We start from the raw sequence: 24,544 nt of genomic DNA on the forward strand, positions 1-24,544 counted from the left end.
ATTACTAATTGTTTTATTAACATATGTAAAAAAAAATTATAATAATTCTGTACCACATTTAGCCTAGACGAAATGTAAAATGTAATTATAATAATTTTAAAAAAGGTTTTGTAAAATCAATTTACTTGAAATAATTGTTCAAAATCCTCTTAATTACTTTGACTTTAAAGTACTTAAGAAATCAATGGCTAAAGCATGAAATAATTATTGCTGATTGGCATAATTTTAATATCAGATCATATTAGTTCTATTATTAAAATTTTTGTAATTTTAAGAAAATTTTTATTATTTATAAAAGTTTTAAAAAATCATCACTTTCAAAAAAATAAAAATAAAGTTTTTAATTTAGTATACAGTACACCATTTCAACTATTGTGTTATTATAAATTGTTAAAATAAAATTTTGTACAGAAAAATAATGTATTCAAGTATGCAGAAAAATGAAAAATAAACTATTTTTGAAATCGTAAATGATGTTCGAGCTCATTTCTTGCTTCATAAATTTTTTTGTATTTATTTTAATGCACAAAAATTAAATAAATAAAAATTATGCATATTTTCATACTAAATATCAATGTATTTATTTATTTTTTAACTATAATTAATTTTGACAAGAACATTTTTCTGTTATTATTGCGAAATATATTATTGTTATCAGAGCAATATAAACTTCTTGTATTATGTTTCCATTTGAGAATCACGCAATGTTTATAAATAAAGGAAAAAGAGTTAAAAAATATTGTAAAGATTTATTAAAAGATAAGAAAAAAAAGAAACATCAGAAATAAAAAGTGTGAATGAATTTGCGTAAAATAATAATGCTAATTATTGCGCTTTTGTTACGTTGAATATGTTATCCAGCACGTGAAACGGAAAATAAATAAATAAGCAGTTTTTTTTAATTGATACTCCTTTACATCACACTTATAGTGTTCCAAAGCAGTTAAAAATCCCTAACATCATCTTCAACACGCTCTTTTCCCTCATGTATTTTCCCTTTTGCTGAAGAACAAAATTATTTTCTTATCTTTGACTACCACACCTGCTCGACCCCACCCTTTTTTCCATTTTGACAGTTTAGGTTAAAAGAAGTTTAGGGCAAATGAAGGTGGAACCGCGCAATTTGTATCGACCTGGGATTCGAACCCGGTTCGCCGCATTAGAAAGCGAACGCTCTATCCCCTGAGCCATCGCAGCACATGTTGGCTTATTTCTTTTATAATGCCTGAGGTAAAACTATTTGAAAAATTGAAATTGCCTTTTTGCAGACGTGATTGGCATTAAAAATTTAATTATTCGTCCATTTGAAATAAATGTTGTTTATAAATTTTATCCCACTACATATTATATGAATATTGTTCATAATGCCTCAGAAACCTAAAATATTTACATTAAAATCAATAGCTATCTCGTAGAAAAACGATCGTCAATATTTAAATGTAAATTTCCTTCAGTATTAGCAAAAGTTTAAACAGATTTAATAAAATTTAAGAGCCATTAAATCAATTTAATGCTGTTCAGCAGTTCCCCCTGGACCAAAAAGCTTATTTATTGAGTTGCTTTTGTTGAACTAAACTTATCAAACTTCCACTTTATTATAACCTGTTATCTGCAGTGGCCCGGTGTTAAGACATTGTTTCCAGTAAATCATCGAAGTCAAGCATTATTGGCTGCCGACAGTAAAAGGGATGTTGACCAATTTGATAAAATTACGAAAGAACCGAGGGTGTGTTGTATCAGTCTTCGTTAAGCTGTTCTACCGTCAAGCTACCAAAGAGGGGGAGCCCAACACTCTGCAGAGAGGATCAAAATTGTGATTGCATGCCTTCGGATCATACTCGGGGATGTTCCCCAGACCGGACCCATTATACAGTTCTAGTGCAATATAATTAAAGTACTATTACTATTACTACATAACCTCTTAACCACTGTGGTGAAAGAATCGGTCCTTATAATGCCTCTTTCTAATCGCAATGTTGCCCAGGGAACGCCAACGTGGAGGCGAGGTTATTTTATTATGTCTGCAGAAACAGTTCGATCAATATTTGATGATGTACAAAAGGTTCATTTTTTTATTTTAAGGTTGTACGCATCTACCATATTTTAAATTTCATCATCAGCCAATAATGCAGAGCCACATTTTACAATAATGCATATATAGAGAAAAAAAAGCTAGTTCTCCGTTTTTTTTAAAAAAAACTTTGATATAAAGCAAAGCACAAGCTGCAGTTGTTGCAAATTGCCGCTTTGCCTTATTATCGCTACTTATGATCTTAATTTTTAACAATCGAAATATTTCCCCAAGAGGGCTATCAGACACATTTATAAGTAGCCAGAACATGGACAACAGCCCCCCGAGGAGTAAAAGAATCGTTGATTCCGTACATTCCATGAAAATATATTCTTACAGGGTAGATCTATGAATTCAAATAACAATGTAAATTAAAATAACAAAATAAATACAGTAGCATAAATAAATACAGAACACATAATTTTGATAACCAGAATGCCAAATGGAACTTAGATATTTTAATGCAAAACAATATGAAACAAAAGCCAAAATGATGTCAGGGTAAATTTTGCTTAAATACTAAACTTATAATGATAAACTTATCTAGTACTTAAAACTACACATGCACATATGCAAGTTGTTCTTTCAAAGAATTTTGAATTCAAGAGAGGCAAAGGAAGAATTGCATAGATAAACTCCGAAGAGACATAAAGACATGGAAATGACAGAATCGACAATTTTTTCCCATACTCCTCTAAATGTTTTTGAAAAGGTGGAATAGTAAAATAATTGACTTAAATATTAATTTAATATCTATTAATTTAAATATTCGTTCAATCTAAATTTATTTATTTATTTTTCCGAATCTACGTTTGATCTACGAATTAAAGCTCTTACTTCATTTCAATTTAAATACAAATCATGTACATTTTTGTAGAATTTGATTAAAAGACAAACATTTAATTCATTTACAGATGCGATAAATTCATCATAAAATGGGAGGAAGGTATAAAATGAAAAGATTACGAAATTATTTGTCTTGTAATTTTTGAGAAATGGCATATGCATGTGAAGTAAACATCTAATACATGCCACTTAAATAATTAAAATGGGGAATTATATTTCATTCAGCTTTTATAGATAAAAATACAAAATGTGCCAACAATTATTTTAATTGAAAATAATTTGGTTCTACAGAAGTATATAATACTTTTGGCAAGGTTAGCTACGATATGAACTTTTCGGTTACTAAATAGATTTACCATAAAATGTTCTAGTAATAATTTTAAGTGAAAATAATGTTGTACTACTATGGCGGCACACAATCCTTTTAGCAAGTTTAACTAAAATATGAACTTTTTGGTTATTAAGTAGGCTTACTGAAAAGTGTACAAGCAACAAAGCCAATAATTTTTATTGAAAATAATGCTGTACTACTGTGGAATAGAAACTTTTTGGCTAGTTTATTGCTAATATTTGGTATCAAAAACGCTTGAAGTCAAGTGCAATAATTTTAATTGAAAATATGTGGTTTTACTGTAGTATGCAATATTTTTGGTAAGTTTAACTAAGATGTGAAATATTTGGTTACTAAATCAGCTTGTCGTAAAACGTACTATTTATAATTCTAATTCTAAATTAATGTGGTACTACTATGATATAAAATCCTTTCGGCGAATTTAAATACGATATGAAGTTTGTAATGTGAAATTTTATGCAATGTGAATTTATGTAATGTGAATTTATGTAATGTGAAATTTACAGTTGAAATTCAGGAAGAAAATATTCACAACTTTGGTAAATGAGAATTTCAGTAATCCAGAATGTTTAACAATTTTAAAATAGGTGACTGATTTTACGTTACATAAAAATGATTTATCAAACTCCTCTTAAAAATATTTTGCAATTTTGAGCATTTCATCCCTTTTCCGAATTTTCATTAAATATGGATGATTGAAAATCAGTATTCATTATTTTTTTTCTTGGCGAAATATATGATCACATTAGGCATTCAAGTGGTAACAAAGCTTAGATTGATTTTGCCAATTCCTTAGTTTCGAATGCCAAAAACATTTTTTATCCTTTCAAAATTAGATATTTTAATAAAAAGATTTTAAAATACAAAAAATTGAAATTTTTTTTAAAATTATTTTTTGCAAGTTGAGAGAGTTGGCAGCTATGATTGATAATATAGATTTATTTAAAATATACAAAATGTAGTTTATACCTCTCCTAGGTGAGAATCTCCACATTGTCTTTTAGTCTCCGGATTGGCAATGACTACTTTCACTCCTGGAAAAAGTTTACCAGACTCCATCAAATATAAACTAATGTGACTCTATCATTTCGCAGTGCTCTCTTATCAGCATATACTGCTGTTGGGTCTGGACTAGAGTCTCGCTATAAATTAAAACATTTTTTTATATACATAATTAAAATATCGTAAAAATTTGGTCAATTTCATGTAATCAGCTATGCATCAGCAGTTTCTGGGAAAAAAACTTAATTTAGCATGGTAGCAAAACACTAAAAGTAGTTTTTTAAAATTATGAATGAAACTATAATGAAAATTAAAATTTAAAGAAATTATTGTATTTAATAAAATACAAATTAAATGTTTTTAAACATCTTGAGTTAACTCACTTCAAAATGTAAGATTCTTCTGCTAGTTGATTCAAAATGCCATTGCTTATTAAAATCACTATTAGGATAATTTCTTACTAATAGTCAATAAGAGGGAAAATTGAATTTGGATTAATATTTCTAATTAAAGTTTTTCAGTTGTTATGAATGCAGATGAGCATTTTTTTAAAAAAAATTCAGTTAGTTAATGTCCCCTCAGTTTATCATTTAGAAAATTCTGTGCATATTGAATTCTAAATTGGATTAAATAATTTTAAAAAACTAAATAAAAGAACAATTCAAATATTTAAAACAAATAGCCAACACACCAAGATTTAATTTCACTAAAAGTAGTTAATAAGTACTCGGACCTAGTATTCATTTATGCTTCTAAAAATTCATTAGAAAATTTTCGTTTTTCTTTTTTTATAAAATATTGTTCAAGTGTCATTAAAATTCAGGAACATATTGAATAGAAAAGATACTTCAATCACTTTAGTAAAACTTGTGGATGTCCCTTGTTACATATATAAAATTTTTGCAATCTTAGAATTGTTAAGTTTATTATGAAAATCAGGGGAAAAAAAGCTGAATTCCGTGGGTCTAAGAAAAATTGCATGTCTGATTAATTAAAAACATTACTTACCTGCAAACAAATGGCAATATTTACTCGACATCCAAAGATTGTGCTAACAGCTCTAAGAGATAAGCCTAAACCAGAAAATATTTAGAGAATGAGGCTGTTGATCCAGCTCTAGGCCTCTCCTCAGCTACAACAACACAGGTTCGAACGCATCTCAAGTTTATTCCTCTCTGCAACGAAAAAGACTAACTATAATAATAATTAAAATGAGTAGCTTAAAAAAAGATACAAATTTTATTTGCTTTACAATATATAAATATATAAAACATATTAGAACAAAAACAAATATTAAACTTCTAGTGTTTTATTTGCAAACACAAAAAATAATAATTTTATCCCGTTCTGTGAAAAATAATTAAATTATGTTAAAAAAATTTTCTTTACTCCTACCAAAAATAGTCATAGACTCATATACTTACAAATAGTTACTTATTACATATTTACAACAAAATTACTTAAATTGTATAATTTAAGTTCAGCTTTCTAGCCTACTACCCAAAAAATAGGAATGCTAATCAGTAGAGACATTTATCTATAGCGATCTATATTCATAAAATTTTTTGCAGGATAAAAAATATATGAAATTAAGGATTTAATTAAGATTTTTACAGTTTCTCAAATGGATAAATTTTAAAATATAATCAAAACCAAATAAATTAATAAATGCAATAGAAAAACTCTCTTGGCAAGTAATTAAACTGACAAACAAACAGGCTCAACATTTTAAAGTTATAGAAAAATGTATTGCTGAGTTCAAAAGTCAACCCAAATATGAGACAGTCAACAAAAAGTCACTAAAATATAAAACCACAGAAATTTATAACACTTTTTATCTTATAATAAAATTTGTTAAATGCTTAGAAAACAAATATTTTAAAATTATTAAACACTATCAAAGGATAAAAAAATGTGTGGAAAAGTTTTAATAAATGAAAAGAATCCAAAAGTGAATGAGAATGTCTGAAAAAGTTAAGAAATCATAGCATTATTTATAGGATTAAAGCAGTCTTGAACTAGTACCCATTTCTTAATAGACTAATATGTTTTCTAATTGTAAAAACTTATAAACTGAAAATATTCAAACTTGAAGAAGTTAATCAAGCAAAAGAAAGGACATAAGAAACAGGTGCAGTAGCGGAACAGCCCATGAAATATTAAAATGTAGAAATCATAAGAAAATTGATTTTCTAATGTTTGGAAAGAATAGAATATTATAAAGAAAGTCATGAAATTAAAAATTAGAATTCATCAAAATTTTCCTTCTAGAATTCCATAGATAGCTTTCACCCCACCAACGGCACACTTTTTATTATTCTTTTATTTAATTAATCAGTTAAAGCTTGTAGCCCAGCCACTTTTTCCCCCTTTTTTGTAACTTGTTTATAAGTTTCACTTGCATCTCTGTGTTTCTCTCTTTCAGTTTGATTGTACACTCTAAGGAAGTTTCATAATTATAAAATTAGAAATATGGTATGTCTTTTTATGAAGCATTATTTGTGCTTTAGAGCACATTGTTTAGATAAAGACATATATAGTACAAAATTAAACATTTTATCACCGAAACAAACTTTGTTTGGTCTTATTAAGTTGTGAAACATATTATACTAAAAAAAATTTTGCTTAACAGAGCAAAATGTATAAATAGCTTTTAAAAAATCATCATGTATTTTCAAAGAAAGAGAATAAAACAAATAACTGTGGAATTTTTAAATTTAGTTTAATCTGGATCAACCTGTCAGTACAGTTTGCCGAAAGGAGGTACTTAAGTTTCTAGAATAGAATCTCGCCAGAAATAGATCAAACATTGCTATGATATAAATTTTAAATCTAAAACCTAAGCATTATAAACTATATCAGCCTGTAAAGAACAATAAATGTTTCAAAATATTCTTTGGTACAAGGCAATAGTTCTGAATATAAGAGGGTGCATGGAGTTAAAAATTTGTCTATAAAAAAATTAAAAAAGTGCACAAGGCAAAATGATACAAATGAATTTTTTAAAACAAGCTTAGTTTCTATCCTAATGGTCACTGTAACAAAAAAAATTCCCTTAAAAATAGAATCAAAGGATAAAGAATACATTATGATCGGAATGTGTTTGAAAACCCTCTAAATGGGTAAGCACACACACAAATGGCTGAGAAATTTTGTAAGTGAAAATATAGGCTATTGCATTACCTTCAATTGGCTGATAGATGATCCTAAGCCTCTTGTGTAAGGTTCCATAATGCCATAGGAACAGAATGTATCACGAACTCTAAAATAAAAAAAAATAAAAAATTCGAAATTATTAAAAAAATAACAAAATTGTACTTATTTTTATTATTATTTAGAATGAATTATAACCTTTGTATTGTCTAATTGTTGACAACCAATGGGTAGGATTAATTTCAACTTCAGATGGTGGGATTAAAATGGTATGGTGACCTGAATAAACACTAAAGTAAAAAAATATATGTCTTAATGCGAAAGAAATTAGCAATACATGCAGTGATGGCTTCTTACAATAAAAATATTTAAATTTTCATTAAATATTTTCATTTTATTTAAATATAAATATCAACAATTTCTAAAATGCATTTAAAAATTACTTCAACCTTAAAATTTGCATATCAAATATAGAAGAAATATAAGAGAAAGTTAAATTCATCAATAAATGATTCTTTTTTAATTTAAGAGTAATTTTTTTTCTCTCGTAGCATATCAAAAATGTTTCAGCATACTTTTTCTTAAAGAGTTCAGTCCTATCAATAAATACGCATCAATTCCATTTTTATTAAAAACAAAATATCAGTATTTAGCTTTTATAAAGCTTACTTACAGTTTCTGTAGAAGCACAAAACAGTCCAGTTGTAATTACTAAATTTGTTGTCATTTCTTTTAAGCATAAGAAAACTTTGGTTGGGAAAACACACTCCAACACCAAAGTTCAAGTATCAACAAAACAAAAAGTGCCATTTTTGTAATAGTGCCGGCAAAAAAAATATATGAATGAAAATCTTGGCAAGGTCATGACAACTATAAATGCAAAAGTTTTTTACACCACTGTAGCAAGAACAGAATAATAAAGACACAATTTCTTTAGTTTTTGATATTCGAAACTTGATTATTTTGAGTCAACAATAAAAAAAAGGATACCTTTAAGTACAAAGCTTCATAAAAAAGTATTGAAAACTTTAAGATAATAATTAAAACTCTTTTCTTATAACACATTTAATTTAAGAAGTACTTCTGGCAAAAATTTTTTTAAATAATCTTAGACACAAATTATAATAATTTTGATAAAATAATTTTAGTCAATTTGGAGGAAATGTTGTATTAATTTTCTTTAAAAATATTTCCTTTATGTCAACGCATGTGTAAACAGTTTATTTATATATTTATTTTGCTATCACTGTTGATCTTTGAATTTTAGAGATTAAACAAAAAATTTCAACAAAAATATTAAAACCAAAAGGTTTTTGTGTATGTATATGGAGAGAAAAGAATGCAACCAATCATAAGATAGTAAAACAATTTCTTTCGCATTTATCAAGCCTAAAGGTTGAAAAGTTATTAAAATCTTTGTATCATAAGAATAAATTGTTAACAATTTCCCACTAATGTAAGGTTGATCCATCGCAATGGAGATCACAGCTATAGCGACTATATGCAATTCTTATGTTATGAAAATTTTAATTGCTAAGAATTGCAATATATTTTTAGCAGAAAATACAAAAATAGATGATAATTTTAAAATGTTTATTATGCATTGCATCCTTTAATATATTTAATAATATGACAATAACAAAATGTTGATCATCTGCATAATAACACAGTAGAAAAAAAAGCACTAAATATAAGAGTAATATAATAGTGATAGAAATAGACTTTCTAAAACATTATTAGTGTGAAAGTCAAAGAAAATTATTTAACTTATGGAGAGGCTTTAAGGAAGCAACACTTGTAAAAAGACTCAAAAATGATAATCAAGAGCCTTACATTGAAAATATTAGATTGAAACAACATAATTTTCCGAATAATTACTACATAAATTAAAGTAAGAGAATAAACTCCTCAAAAATACTTTTTTATTTTTACCAGAAATTTTTTTTTTTTTTTTTTTTTTTTTTTTTTGCAAAATGAAAATATCAGGAGCTGGTTTTTAAAAATAATTGCTTTTGCAGATTTTGTTATTTAATTCTCAGAAACTTCAATAGAAATGTATAATACTTCATGCTGTTATGTGTTTCAAGTAGAAGACTTTATAAATAAAGTTAACACGACAAGAATAAAATGAAAACCTCATTCATTCATTGACTAAATTAAAAACATAATTTAAAATTTTATTTTATAATCTTCTCTTAACTGAACGGATTTTATTCACTATTCTGATGTCAGATATATTTTTTTAATTGCCTCGACTTACAAAATTCAATATAAATCCTCCTTTTGCTGATATAACAAATGTAAAAAAATCGGAAATGATTTAAACTATTTAAGAGAAAAATAACTTTACTAATTTAATTGATGTGAGTAAAGTTAAGAAGTTACCTATTCAAACACCATAAGGTAAAACCTAAACCACAGTAAGGATCAAGGTAAAGAGCTATATGTCTTGATGGATATAATTCACAGGCAAGTTTCATACTTGTACAGAAAAAGGTTGATGCTGCATGGGACATCTGAAATTCTTTTTAAGTCAAAATACATAGACTGAATAAAGTTATATATATCTAATCCCAATTCATTTAAAACAATATTTTAAGAATACAAATAAAACAGTAAAATATGTTTATACCTTAATACCAGATAAGCATTCCAGTTGTGCTAACATTTAAATCCAAATAAGCTATCATTTCAGGAGTTGGGGCTCTACTTATGCCAGTTAATTTCTTTTTTGGAATGTAATCAGTATCTAAGATGAGAGGCCATGACTTTATGACAACAACAGTGACAGCTTCCTATGGGCAAAAAAAATTAAAAATCTAATTTAAAATTAAAAATTTTCATTACTTTACAATAATAATTTCCAAAAAGTTTAAAAAAAAGTACAATAAGCCATGTTAAATATATTAATTACACAGAGCATATAAATCATAATTAATAGAGAAAAAAAAACACTGAAAGAACTTGTAAAACACTCCTCCTTATCTATGGTAAATATTTTAATATATGGTAAATATTTCTAAGATTTTTAATAGACAGTGTAAGTGTGTAATAAGTGTTTTTTTAGCCATAATCCTACATAACACAATACATCTAACAGATATTCCTGCAAAATCAACCCTACATTCATTTTTGAGATGAATTTTATACAAATCAAGTATTGCTCAGCAGCATAAGTAAAAACATCTTGATTCTTTTTTAATGTTTGTTTGCCCTTAAATGAGTGTTTTATTTCCATTGTAAAGATATAACATTTCAAATTTATTCTTACCTCTATCATTTATTATTCATTTTTAAAAATCAGAAATTGGTATTAAATGAAAAATAATTAACTTTAAAAGTACTACAACAATAGGTAGTGGCAGGTGGCACATCAAAGATTGTTTATGGTAAAAAAGTAGTACATATTTCAGGCACATAGATTTGGCCCAACCATGATCAAATTCATATTTAAGGCAAGAGATTAAACTGATCTTCAGTTCGATTGTGTTTTTATAACATAAAATGTGCGAGGGTAACATAAAAATATGCTACCCACATGCAGGATCTTGGTGTTTACCTTAAAAAACCATGAGTAGATGCATACTATAAACTAATACAGGGTGCGTAGACAGATTTTTCAACATAAATAAGCACTTTTTAAGCACTCAAAAAATATTTTTAAGCACTTTCACAAACAAAAATTATAATTAGGATCTGTACAGTAATAAAAATTGTTTTTTCGATCATTAAAATTTATAAACATAAATACAATAAATTCTAGTTTCTGATAAATATTACAGCGAAAATCATGCATCTTTTGTAATTTAGAACAACAATCGACACGGCAAAGAAAAAAAATCTCTTTAAAGATAGAAAATTAAGCACTATTTACAAAAAAGAAAAAAACACCTTTAAGGGCTTATAAAATACATAAATCAAAAATAAGCACCTTTAAGCAGTTTTTAAAAACGCTACACTACGCACCCTGTAATATACAATGAAGAAACTGATAAAGCATTTAGACTGAATCCAATAGACTTTTCACGTTTAGCGTTTTATGCACAAAACATTTTTCAGAAAGAAATTCAGTTTAATCATCTTAAAAAAACACTAACAAAGTGGAAAAAATTTTTAAGAGTAAAAAAACTAACCACTAATGCCTACCAAATACACCATTAGGAAGAAAAGTTAAAAAATCGTCGCAGAAAAGGCAGACTTGCCTGCATAATTACTAAACATCTGCACAAGATGTTACAATTTTGAAGTAAGACCATCCAGTTTTTATTTGACTAGAGAACAAAAATTATATTTTGATAAATATGACAAAATAATCCTAATTGAAAGAAGCAAACCTTCAAGAGTAAACTGGTTGTAAAATCTATTTTTCTATTGATATTTCTAGGATATTTTTACTTACTTTTGGCAAACAATTGGGCAAAACTAAAGCAAGACAGCAAAGTCCAACTTGATGAATACTATCAATAGCTTGCAGTACTCATCCATTGAAAACTCTAAAAAGTATAATAGAAACAGTTCATTAGAATTATCATCACAAAGCAAATTACACAATTATATTTTTTTAACAAACAAATTGAGTGAAAAATTATTAACAATACTGTTACATTTGCTTTTATCCCAATAACCCTTTGACTATAAGCAGAATAAATGACATAAAATATTTTGTAAAAAAGCACGGCAGAATTCAACACTTTTAATTGGTACTTTTAGCCCAATAATGTCTTGGAAACAAACATAAAAGTAAAATTTAAAAAATAAATATCTAAGATTAAATATTTTTAAGATCAAATTGTTTTATGAATTCAAATTGTCAAAATTGAAATAGAATACAATATAGTGAACACCATGCAGCAGTTTTGCCAAAATATAATTTTTTTTTTTAAATTTAGTACTGCCATAGTTTTGAGAGGATTACCTGTGGTTTATAAGATTTTAAGCATTACATTTATGAACATTTCTCTTAAAATACAGTATATTAAGCAGTATTTTGAGACACAGCATATCAATGATCATTAGGCTTTTCCGTCTCAGTTCTCAAGCAATTTTTATATACTTTGGTAAAATTAAAGAGAAGAGGAGACTCCTAATCACCAAAAATCGATGGTTTCCTCAACAACCAATGAAAATTAAAGATGCAGGGGAGATAAAACCTTGTTTTCAAGATTCAGGGCCTTCAAGGAGATTAGTTGAGTAATTCATCCCAGTGAAAAAGTTTATCCAATAAAATGTGGCCTATAAAATTTCCCTCAAAAGCAACAGCATTTTTCAGCAGGATGAATAGCTTAGAGCATTTTGAAAAACATATGTGAAAGACTGGTCTGTATTTTTTGGCATGTAATATTGTGAAATATAGATTTTTATTTTTAATTTTTCACTGATGACTCGAGTCTTTAATAACTAAATAGATTTTATAACACAGTTTTATATATAAACTTGCAGAAAAATGTGTTAGTATTTCTTTGAAGATTGCATAAATTGAAAGTGCCCAAAATCACTTTTGTCCATCAGCATGCTGGCTACTAACATTCAAAAAAATTATTCCTCGGTATTCCTCTAAGCTTTGTAACTAATGATAAAATTTCATTATTTGTACATATTTTTAAGCATTTTTAATTGCTAGGTGAATATGAATTAAAGATAAATATGAATATTTAAAAACAAAATTTTAACAGGATTATACTTAGCAAACATTTTGCCTGAGTGAATTCTAGTAGATAATAGGCTTCATTTATAAGTGTCGAAGAGAAATTATGAACGACATGCATCAGTTTTTTCACTACATAACTTATTCTTGAATAACGTAGAGAGATTAAAAACTTTTAAGTAACAAAATATTGAAATTAAATTTATGCAAAAATAAATATTTCTCAAAAATAGAATAAATTCCTTGCAATTTAAAGAATAAGTTAAACTTGTTCTTTATTCATAAGTGTCAAACTCATTCAGTGTGCGTGGCCAAATTTTTCAACAAAAAATAAGCACCTTTTAAGTACTTTTCAAACACGCAAAAAATATTTTTAACACTATAAGCAAAAAATATTTTTAAGCATATCATAATTAGACAGGTTTGGCAAGTTTTCGACAATTGATGGTTTTATCTAGTTTCAATGTCGAAAAACAATTTTGACAGTTTTTGACAATTGTCAAAAACTCAAAATTTTGGCGTAACTATAATTATTAGCTATTATAAATATGAAGTATTTTTAAATTACCATACATGTAAAATCGCAAGTGCTCCATCAATTATGTTCTTGAATTATTTTAACATAAAATTTTTCTATTTTGAAAATTTACTGCCAAAAACTCAAATTTTGGTGCAGAAAATATTAAATAATTATAAATAAAAATATATCAAACTGAAATTTATCCACTAACTTAAATTTTTAGACTATTAAAAATAAAAATACAAAAGCACTTAACAATAATCTTATTCTTTATATGTAAAATCATTTTTCATTTACTTTATTTTTACTCTTCTTTTCTCAAAAGCAAAGAATTACAAAAAATAGTTTTAGAGCTATCTGTATTCCAAGTTTATATTTATATGAATAAGACCGATATTTGAAACTGTTGTTTTGTTTGATGCTTAGCTGTATAGACTAGAATGTTGACCTATTAAAACATTATAAAATAACAGGTAATTAAGAGATTAATTTTAATAACTGTACTGAATATTGATAGTAACTCAACTAAACCCATAAATTGATTGATTTAAGAAATTATAACTCATTTAATCAAACATTTATATATTTTATAAATTATAATTAGATTACTTATAAGGTAATATATTATATTCATGACTTACAGGATATATTCCTGCACATATAAGCAGGAGTGCAGAAAAATCTCTGTCCCTAATATATTTTATCGAAATTTCCACCAAAATTTTATCATTTCTCTTTCTTTTAGTACCATACCTTTTAAAAAATATTTTTGGAAAGTTAAATTTATACAAGAAAAGACATTTGTTTGACTTTACATAATTCTTGAATAAACGAGCATATGTTAAACATTTTTAGAAATCCAAATGCAGCAGAACTTCTATTTAAGGAACATCCATTTTGCGAATTTCTCAGTTTTCCGACTTTTTTCAAGGAACCAAAAACATTTTGAAAATTTCTTCGTAAAATAACTTCCAAATATCGAAGCGAATTTTCTATTTAACGAACTTTTCTTTGAGATCCACTTTCCCTATTTCTCATTATTATTTCTGAAAATTTCATTCTGAACATCGTATTTCTTAAATTAAATATTTGATGTCGAAATAGGCATAAAAAATTGAAGGTTAAATGAATAAATTCAAATTAAAAAAAAAATTTTTTGGAAAAGCAAACTCATTCTTGTGAACATAAATATTTATTAATTATTCCCTTATATTTAATGTGAGCCAATTTGTTATTCAAAACAATTTAGAACTTAGGTTCTATTAAGTTCTCCGGCAAAGTTCATCTCCTTAAAGTAGTGAAGTAGTTACTATATTCTGAATTAGTTTGTAGTCACTACATTTAAAAAAAAAAAGTAGTTGCAGTTGCAGTTAACTACATTTGTAACACAGTAATTGTTATAAACTACAAAAATAATGTAGTTTTTCCGACCACTAATCTTAAATATAATATTTTAATTAATTATCCCTAATATCGAATCAATTCTTCGAAAAGATAATTTTTCAATGTAACTCAAAATATTTTTTACATTAATAATTATAGGAACTTCAGAGTTTTAAAATGCTGAATATTGAAATATTTGTGTCCTTTTTTATAAAAAATTTTGAGAGTTAAGAATACGTACCGAAAGCTTTCTGAAGTCACAGATGCGTGCGATCCGGAAGATAGGAGTTTTCACACTGAGTAAACCACTGCCGCAACTGTTGCCACTCAATCATAAAAATTATAACTCGTAGAACTTCTTCTAAAACCTAGAAATGTACAAACACTTTGTTGCAATATTAAACATATTACTTTAAAAAACATTTACCTTATTCTAACTATTATTTTTCATTGGAAAGCAATTTAATAATAAAGTATTGACAATTTTTTTTAAAAATTCAATATTGAGAATTACATGGAGCTATCATGGTTTTGCTTTTCAAATAGGAATTGTGTGTAGAAATGTCATTTATGTTTTGAATTATATTGCTTGAAATAATTAATTAAATTACGATTTTTCAAAAGTTATTATTTTTTTTTACAGCTGAACGGGGACTGAGCATTGAAACAGGAGGGCCATCACATTTTTTTTTGCTGTAAATTATAAACATATCCTGCAGGTACTAGAAAATTTCTGTACTTTCAGAAGATATTTTTCTTTCCTAATAGTAGCAAAAATTTTGTATTAACGCATTAAATACAGGGGTTGGACAAAATAATGGAAACACTTAGACACTAACACGTTTTTTAAAATTGCTTAAAAAAAATTTAGAAATGATTAGATCGTGTGATTTCTCAAACATATAAATGAAGTTTAAACTTTTTGAGGTTTGTGGGATTGACAATAAATTAAAAACTAAACTCAGTGGCATGACAGCCCATAGAGGGCCAAGGCCTAATGTGCCCATCTCAGTTCCTGACCTTGGGCTCTGGTGTGCAGGAGCAGATGTTCCGGTTAGGTGGTCAGCCGAATGCGGAACCCCCAGTGTTTAGTTCCCAAGCATGCTTGGTACTCATTTTACCGACCCACTGAAGGGATGAAAGGCTGTGTCGACCTTGCTCGGCCCGAGGATCGAACCCAGGACCTGTGGCACAAGAGCGCGAAGCGCTACCATTCAGCCACCGGGCGTTTGACAATAAATTAGGAAAGGAAAAAAATTAACATCCTATGGTACGCTAAAAGTATAGTAATAAATTTATCCACCTCCACATAAGAACGAATTAAACAGATATATGTACCTTGCTCAAAAATACAACCTGAATAACTTTCGCTCTAATGATCGGATTTTCACGAAGTAAGTATCTATCTCATTGGTTTTCGATTAAGAGTTCCAATCTTAATGGGTGATTTCAACTTCGCTAATTAAGTAGTGCTAACTATTAATTAGTACTAACTATTAGTTAAGTTACTAAATCGAACACTAAAACGTACTTTCTCGCAATGAAAATGAATTTTTTTTACAGAAATGGATTTCTTACTTTTAAAATCTGGCAATTGTGGTCCTTATAGTATACTACAATATACTAACTAGATACTATTTTTCATATTTGTCTTATTTTGAACAAAGTCTTTAAAGTTTTTAACACAATTTAATTAATAGAACACTAAACAATTCCTAATAGATTAATATCAATACATAGAAAATTCCTATAGTAATATTGCATTAAAAAAATAAACAGCATCAGTTAGTCAGTATTCCTTTGTAATAGATATCATATTTGATTAAGATTTTTAATATATTTCAAGAATTTCTAAGTCAAATTACATAAAAGTAGGATTTCAATAATATGAAAGAAAAAAATAAATGAAGAGAAAAAATAAATTGTAAATTGGTAAATGATCCCCCAATTCCAAATTCAAAAATTCATTGATATGATTACTGTATTGATAGTAACCATAATAAGAAATCAAAATAATAGAGCAATTTGAAACAACACTTTAAAGTATTTTTAAAATATTAAAGGTTTTAATCTTTAAAAGTCATGGGGGTTTTGTTCTTTGTCTAGGTTTCGAGTTAATTTTTGTCTAATTGATTCCTTGCTGTTCAGGTTAAATTTAATTTTATGCAAAGTACTATTCATAATTATTTCATAGCGCATGACTCGTAGCGCGCCAAAACAAGGAGCACTGATGTTAATCTTGACTTGGAGATTATTTTGGATAAAAAGATACTAAGTCAAATTTTGAGTTTAAATAAATTAAAAAATATTAAAAAATTTAAAAAGTTTAAAAATATTCAAAAATAAAAGTTGCAAATCTTGTTCTTTTGCTGAAAATTCATAAATTGATTGCCTTTCCAATGTATTTTTTTTGTAAATGCTTTACTATAATTTATTTAATTCAATGTAATTGTTGCAATCTGTGTTATATTGCACAAACTAGTTTAGAATTTCATAAGAAAATTAATTCTCACTGATTTGTTATAAAGATTTTTGTAATAATAATAATGGTACTTCAGATTAAAAATTTTACATTTTCAATTTCATAATTTTGATATTGTTACTCTTTTTATTTTGGATTTTATGGAAAATGTAGATAATAGGCTTGATTTAGAAAATATTTATATTAGCAGTATTAAAACTCTTTTTCCTTAAGGTTTGAATAGTAAGTGGGGAAAGTACTATTAATATTGATGATTTTTGTATTTATGATAAATTTAAAGGTTTTAATTTTTCTAGATCTTTTTATTCAAAGTATAGATATAAAAAAGGTAAAGGTAAAAAGGTTAATAAATCTATTAATTTTGATGAATTTTTGAAAATTTTTAATTTTTGTGTTAACCTGACTAATATTTTTATTACTAGGAAATATATTTTTGGATTTAAAAATAAAATTCTTAAAAATTTCTTTTTTAAATTTGGGAACAAAATAAAATTTGATATTGAACTACATTGTTTTGGATTTGGTTAAATCAAAACTTGGTGTTGATAAAATTGATATGCTTTTTGGAAAAGTTTTAATTGTTCAGAAGGTTTTTTGTGCTATTAACTTTCATGATAAAAAATTTGAAATTGGTAGGACATCACAGGTTTTTCATTGTTTTTCTGATATTTATCCTTTAAAACAACTTAAAGTGCTTATAAATATTCCTCTACTGTTAGAAAAAAGTATGTAATCATAATTTAAGTCGGAATTTAAATTATATTTCAACGTCTGATTTTTTTTGCAATAAAGACGAATGTTCTCAATATATTGATGAAGATTATGGTTATGTTATTACCGGAAATTTAGAGATCGTTGGAGATCAAGATTTGATTAGTATTTGGAGTAGAGGTTCAAAATTCAGAACAAGGTTTAAAATGAAAAATGATGATTTTATTTTATCGGTTAAAAGATATCTTGATTTCTTTATTGCTGAAATTTCTAGGAAATATCATTGGCCCGTTGAGTGTTTTACTGAATAGAATGGAAGACAGAAATTGTGGAAAAAGTTAAATATTATTCATTTAATTCCAAATTTTGTTTTTATCCTAGTGGTACCGTTATCAATTATGATTTGTTTGAAGAGATAAAAATGCTTAAGAATAAGCTTATTATTACAGTTGTTGATAAAGCATCTAATAACTTTTGTATCATGCGTAAATATTTTTTTTAAAAACTAATTATTGGAGAATATAATGCTAATAATACTTATTTCAAATTAAGGGAAGATAAAAAAATTACTGAGAAAAGGATTATTGCTTTTAGTAAAAAATTAAAATTTAAATTGAATGGAATTACTTTTCCATATTTCTTTCCTATTGCTAAATTTCATAAAAATCCAGTAAAATTTAAATTTATTGTGTGTGGTAAAAATTGTTATAATTCTAGTATCAGTAAAAAGTTTAATATTCTTAAAACTATTTTGCTTAAAATTAAAGGTGAGAAAAGTATTGTTTAGTAACGTTGATGTTTGGAATTTTATTAACAAAAACGTGGTTTCTAATATTAATACTTTTAATTTTGAAAACCTTTATGCCAGTATACCTCATGCATTTATGATAAATATTTATTTAATGAAAATATTGATAAATCTTATTGGTTAGAAATTTGTAAATTTAATCTTTTTGAAGATGTTCCTTTTACGGCCTTGATTTTTATAAACAAAATATAGGGACTTCACAAGGTAATTCTTTTTCTGGAGCTTTTGCTAATATTTTTTTACTTTTTTTGAAGCCAAATTTTTTGAGTTTAATGATTTTAAGACTTTTAGGTATATTAATGATTCAATTTTATTTAATTGTGATAATTATGATTTCATTTTTAATATATATCTTAAAGATTTGGTTTTGAAGCAGACTACTGAAAATTGCTTAAATGTTGAATATTTAGATTTTAAATTCGATATTGTTAATAAATAAATTAAAATTAGTGTTTATAATAAAAGGTTGGCTTTAGAGTTCGTTTTTTTTTCAGTAATTTTAAAACTAATTTATGCAGTAAAATTTTCAAAAATTTACTTTTTTCTCAATTTTATAAAATTAATAAAATTAGCAATCATGTTGGGAGCTTTCAAGAGGCAACAAGTAATTTTTTGAAAAGTTTGGAAAATTAACATTTGATTTCCTTCAAAATAAAAAATTATTGATTGTAGTAAAATTTGGTTTTACTTTTAATTTCTGAAATATTTAATTTAAAATTAAAAAAAAAAAGATTTAAAACTATTAGTTTCGTTTTTTCTTTTAATAGGGCATGATGAAGTCTTGACAGAGTTGCCTCGGTCAAGCATTTCTTTCAATAATGAGGGCGACTTTTTAATTACTTCGACGCATTAAATTTGGGAGCGTTGTTTTTTCGTTTATTTCAAATTAGTTGATGCTCGGTAGTCAATTGTGTACTTTGGTTTTGGGATTTATTTTCAAGTAAGTTTTTGTGCATTGCATTCTTATGTATTAGTTTAGATTTTATACTTTTGTATTTTGTTTTTGTAATTTTATTGTATTTTCTCTACTTGGACTTTGGCAAAATCCAGGGAGTTGTGTTCAGAGTGAGCAACTGAGACATTTGTCGATCGAAAAGGTTTTGCAATTACGACTTCCGGGGCTGGTACCCCCTGACTACGTAAGCTTCGACTGTCATATTTTTCATTATTTTTAATTGTTTTTCTTTATTTATTCTTTTGGTTTTTGATAGTAACCAATCATTTCAAAATCATAAGAAACGATAGCTGCGAAACTACTAAATTCAACCTTCCCCAAGTCAAAATTTTTAATAGCTCTCCATTGATGGATCAACATAGTCTTGATGATACGCATTAATACTTCCATCATGAACCATTATTTTTTTATAGTAACCTACTACATAGTACCTTCTTTTATAGTAACCTATAGTACCTATAGTTTTAAGTAACCAATGTAAAAAGTCGGGCTTATATACGATGGCCCAACATGAAAAGAAAATTTTTAAGATAGTATATTCCTCCTGAACCAACAAGAATTTTCGTTAAATCATCATAGAAATTATGGACCATCATGAATTTCCATCACAGTATCCTAGAAATCAAATGTTGAAACTATTATGAACAACCATCATCCCAATGTAAGAATTCTGACTAATTTATGATGGGTCACAATTAAAAAAAAAACTTTTGATGGTATATTCCTCAGAACCAACAATAATTCCCACTAAACCATCATAAAAATATATAATTGGAAATATCATGGATCATCACAGATGGTAGGTCAATGAGAATCAAACTTCTCTTCATGGTTAACCATCAAAGCATTAAAGTAGCATTTTCCGTCATGAAAAAAACCATGAACACATATTAGAAAAAGTTGGATGATGGTGACCGTCAAATGATGTTGGACCATCATGAATCACACTGAAACCAACATAAGACATCAAATTGTTTTGATGGAACCATCAAGAATTTTGACCAGGGATGTCATTCATTTGATGGGGGTTGTGTAAATTATTGCAGCCATTTTTATGGATACAAATACAAGCTGTCTCTATTTTTTTTATTGTTGTTGTTGTAGTTCATTTACGTCGAACTAGAATTGCACAATGGGCAATTAGCGACGGTCTGGGAAACATCCCTGAGGATGATCTGAAGACATGCCATCACAATTTTGATCCTCTGTCGAGGGGATGGCACCCCCGCTTCGGTGGCCCGACGACCTGCACTCGAAGTCGAGCACTTTACGGTGGAACAGTTTAACAAGGACCCATAACGCACACCCTTCGGTCCCTACACAGACTAATCGAAGTGGTCACCCACCCGCACATTGACCGCAGCAATTGAAGCTTGACTTCGGTGATCTGTTGGGAACCGTGTCTTAACGATCAGTTCACTGCGGGACTCAATTAGTTTTTAAGTTCGAATCGAAGTATAGAGATGTTTAATATGTTCTAGAATTTTTTGTCGAACTTCGAATTATGGAAAGTTATCTACTCTATTTTATTACAATATTAACTACACGAGGTTACTTATATTGACTACACGTGGTGGTATAATCTTTAAGGGTTGCTATAGCTATATGGGTTGCTAGAATTCTAATTTTAAACCTGATTCATTCGCCAAATGTTTAGAGACGAACATTAGTCAACATTCGGGAGTCTGTCCTTCAAAAATCCCCATGTCCTTCATACCCCAAGTCAAAATTCTTGATGTTCCCATCAAATCATTTTGATGATTTTTGCTAGTTTCAGTGCTATTCATGATGGTCGGCATCATTTAATGGTCATTATCATCCAACATTTTCCATTGATTCTTCCTTGTTTCTGATATGCTAACAAACTTCCTTCCAAACATTCCATGATAGAAAATGCTACTTTAATACTATGATGGTTAACCATCAAGAGAGGCTTAACTCTTATGGACCAACAATTCATGATGATCTTTGATGGTTCATGATGGTTCCAACTAAACATTTACATGATGCTTTAATTAGAATTCTTGTTGGTTCCCAGAGGAATATACCATCAGAACAATTTTTTTTTATGTTGGGCGATCATAAACCAGTCCAAATTCCTACATTAGGATAATAGTGGTACATGATCGTTCCAACATTTGATTTCTAAGAAACTATGATGGAAATTCGTGATGGTTTAGCATAAAAAACAATCGAAACAAGTTGCTATTCTTCTGTTGGACCATCATAAATCAGTCCGAATTCATACATTAGGATGATGGTTACTTTTGTTGGTTACCATCAAAAATATATTTCACGATGGAATTATGGATGGATGCCATCATAATTATGTTGGTCCATCAATGGAAAAGAATCAAACATTTAACCTGGGTAACAATACATTTCCCCCTTTGACACATTGATGGATTATATCCGTTGATATGACCTTTGCCCCACACGCAGGATGGAATTTCTGTGAGAGGATAGGCCCGGTCAAAAGTATTTCTGGAGAGATAAAGGTTTGGTTAAGGATTTTCTATAATGAATTCGAATTCCGATGCAATATTTAAACATGTTATAAGGTAAAAAAAAATCGCAAAACTTTTTTCGGTTAATACTTTATTAGTTTAATAATGGGGAAGCTAATGATAGGCTTTGATAGGATAATAAGTTACTACAAGTAGGCTAATGGCAAAATTTAAATTTGTGTTTTCATAATAAATTGGAGTTGCATTCTCTTTGAGTAACACTTTTTATAGAAGGGATGTGAGAGAGGATATTTGGTGGGCAAATGAGGGCTAACAATGTAATGTCCAAATAGGGGGCTTAGTTTTCGAGGCAAAATTCAAGTTTTGGAGAATGGGTAAAATTTAGGTTTAAATGGGCTTACAATAGGTTAACGTTTAAGGCAAAATTCAAACTTGGTTTTTTTTTAGTCAGAAATTGGCTAAAACTTTTTTAAGACGTAACTTATTTTGGTGGGTGGGCTAACGAAAATGTTGTTTTGGACGAACGAGTTACTAAATTATACAAACATTCCGAGCTCAAATTCAAACTTGTGACTATTTGTTCAGAAATCAGATAAAGTTTCCCATTCATTTTTGGTAACAGTCCGGGGAAAAATTGTTTGGATGAGTAAACCCATAGACATGCACCACAAATGTACGCGTAGAGTGGCTGAACTCCTACCAATATTCTTTTCAATATCTTTGCTCTTTCAGCCTAGTAACTTTCTTATACCTAATTTGTAATCAACTTTTTTAAAATACAATATCATTGATGAACAACTTCAAAAATTTTCAACTTAGATTTATAACTTTCTAACGCAGTGTTTCCCAAAGTAGTCCATATGGAACCCCAGGGGTCCGTGGTACCAGTCAGGGGATCCGTGAAAAAAAAACTGATTTAGGGATCCCTGAACAACGTCAGGGGGTCCGCGTGAGGCTTTATATGAAATAATAACATTGTGATTGGTCTTTATTATTATGAAAATTGAGAAAAATAAAATAGTAGCGATTTTTATATCCTAAGTAAACAATAAATAATGGTGGGTGCTTATAATTGTTAACAGTGGTTTGTTACAAATTAAACAGTTGATTTACAAATTTTCTTATATCTTTTGTTCCCTTTTTAAGAGATAACAGTATGAATGAGTTGAAACAAAAACGCCGAAAATACAGTGTGGAATATTTGAAGTATATCTATATTTCTTCACCAGGAAATAGTACTTTACCTATGTGTCTTCTATGTAATAAAACTATAACAAGTGATTCAATAAAACATTCCAAGCTTAACGAAGAATTGATAAAAATCCATAGTGACAAAAAAGATAAAGATTTAACTATTTTTCAAACAGTCAAATAAAAATATCTGTAAACATCGTCACTGCAACAATTTATTGGGACAACATCTAAGCGAGGTGACGATGGATTGCATGTTTTTCATAGTTTCGCATGTTTCTACCTATTACATGATTGCAAAATCCGGAAAGCCTAACACTATTGAAGAACTTATTTTACTATCTGTAAGTGAGATAATACTCACCGGGTTGCACAAACCAGCTTTTAATATTGTAAAAAGAATTCCAGGGAGCAAGAATAATGTACAAAGAAGGACTGACAAAATATCTCAGTGTCTAGAAAATTCCTTATGTGAGTACTTAAAAATATCTGAATTTTCTATTCAGCTTGACGAGTCCACTTATCCTGGAAACGAAACTTTTACTTTTAGCTCATGTAAGACTTGTAAAAGAATAAAAATTTTACCAGGATTGTTATTTGCTAAATGTTTGGAAAGCGATACGAAAGGTGAAACGCTATTGACTGAATTAAAAGCTATACCCTTGACTAATATCATTTCTGTAGCTACTGACGGTACTCCGGCAATGGTAGAAAGATACCGAGGTTTTCTGGCTATTTTCAGTACATTTGCCGAACTTAACGAAACTAATTTGAAACTATAAGATGAACAATTAATTTTAATCAAAAGTAAAATCGTAAAACTGCGTTTGTTGCAAAACTTTTTCTGTATAAACAAAACTTGAGAAGAGGATATTGTTCTCTCAGTTTCAGTGCCGTAATAAACCCCATCACAAAAAAAATAATAAATAAATGATTAGAAATCAGTGCTCACAAACAT

General features: G+C 27.8%; 1 long non-coding RNA gene and 1 pseudogene across 2 annotated transcripts in view; one reads left to right on the top strand and one right to left on the bottom strand.

Moving 5' to 3' along the window:
* LOC147812640 (beta-ureidopropionase-like) overlaps nt 1-15,349 on the bottom strand; it is a 62,635-nt pseudogene extending 47,286 nt beyond the window's left edge. Inside the window, exons 1-6 of the transcript XR_015433338.1 lie at nt 15,213-15,349; nt 11,824-11,917; nt 10,057-10,219; nt 7,455-7,533; nt 5,280-5,446; nt 4,239-4,411 (exon numbers count right to left, since the gene is read on the bottom strand). The product of XR_015433338.1 is annotated as a beta-ureidopropionase-like (transcript). The remainder of the gene's footprint in view (nt 1-4,238; nt 4,412-5,279; nt 5,447-7,454; nt 7,534-10,056; nt 10,220-11,823; nt 11,918-15,212) is intronic.
* A 4,673-nt stretch (nt 15,350-20,022) lies between these two features.
* LOC147812641 (uncharacterized) lies at nt 20,023-24,176 on the top strand. Its single transcript, XR_015432909.1, has 2 exons — nt 20,023-20,111; nt 23,542-24,176. It is a non-coding gene; the product is annotated as an uncharacterized LOC147812641 (long non-coding RNA).
* The last annotated feature ends 368 nt before the right edge of the window (nt 24,177-24,544 follow it).

This window comes from Parasteatoda tepidariorum, chromosome 4 (genome assembly GCF_982258835.1).
Source record: "Parasteatoda tepidariorum strain Cologne lab strain chromosome 4, Ptep-v5.0, whole genome shotgun sequence".
Taxonomy (NCBI): Eukaryota; Metazoa; Arthropoda; class Arachnida; order Araneae; family Theridiidae; genus Parasteatoda; species Parasteatoda tepidariorum.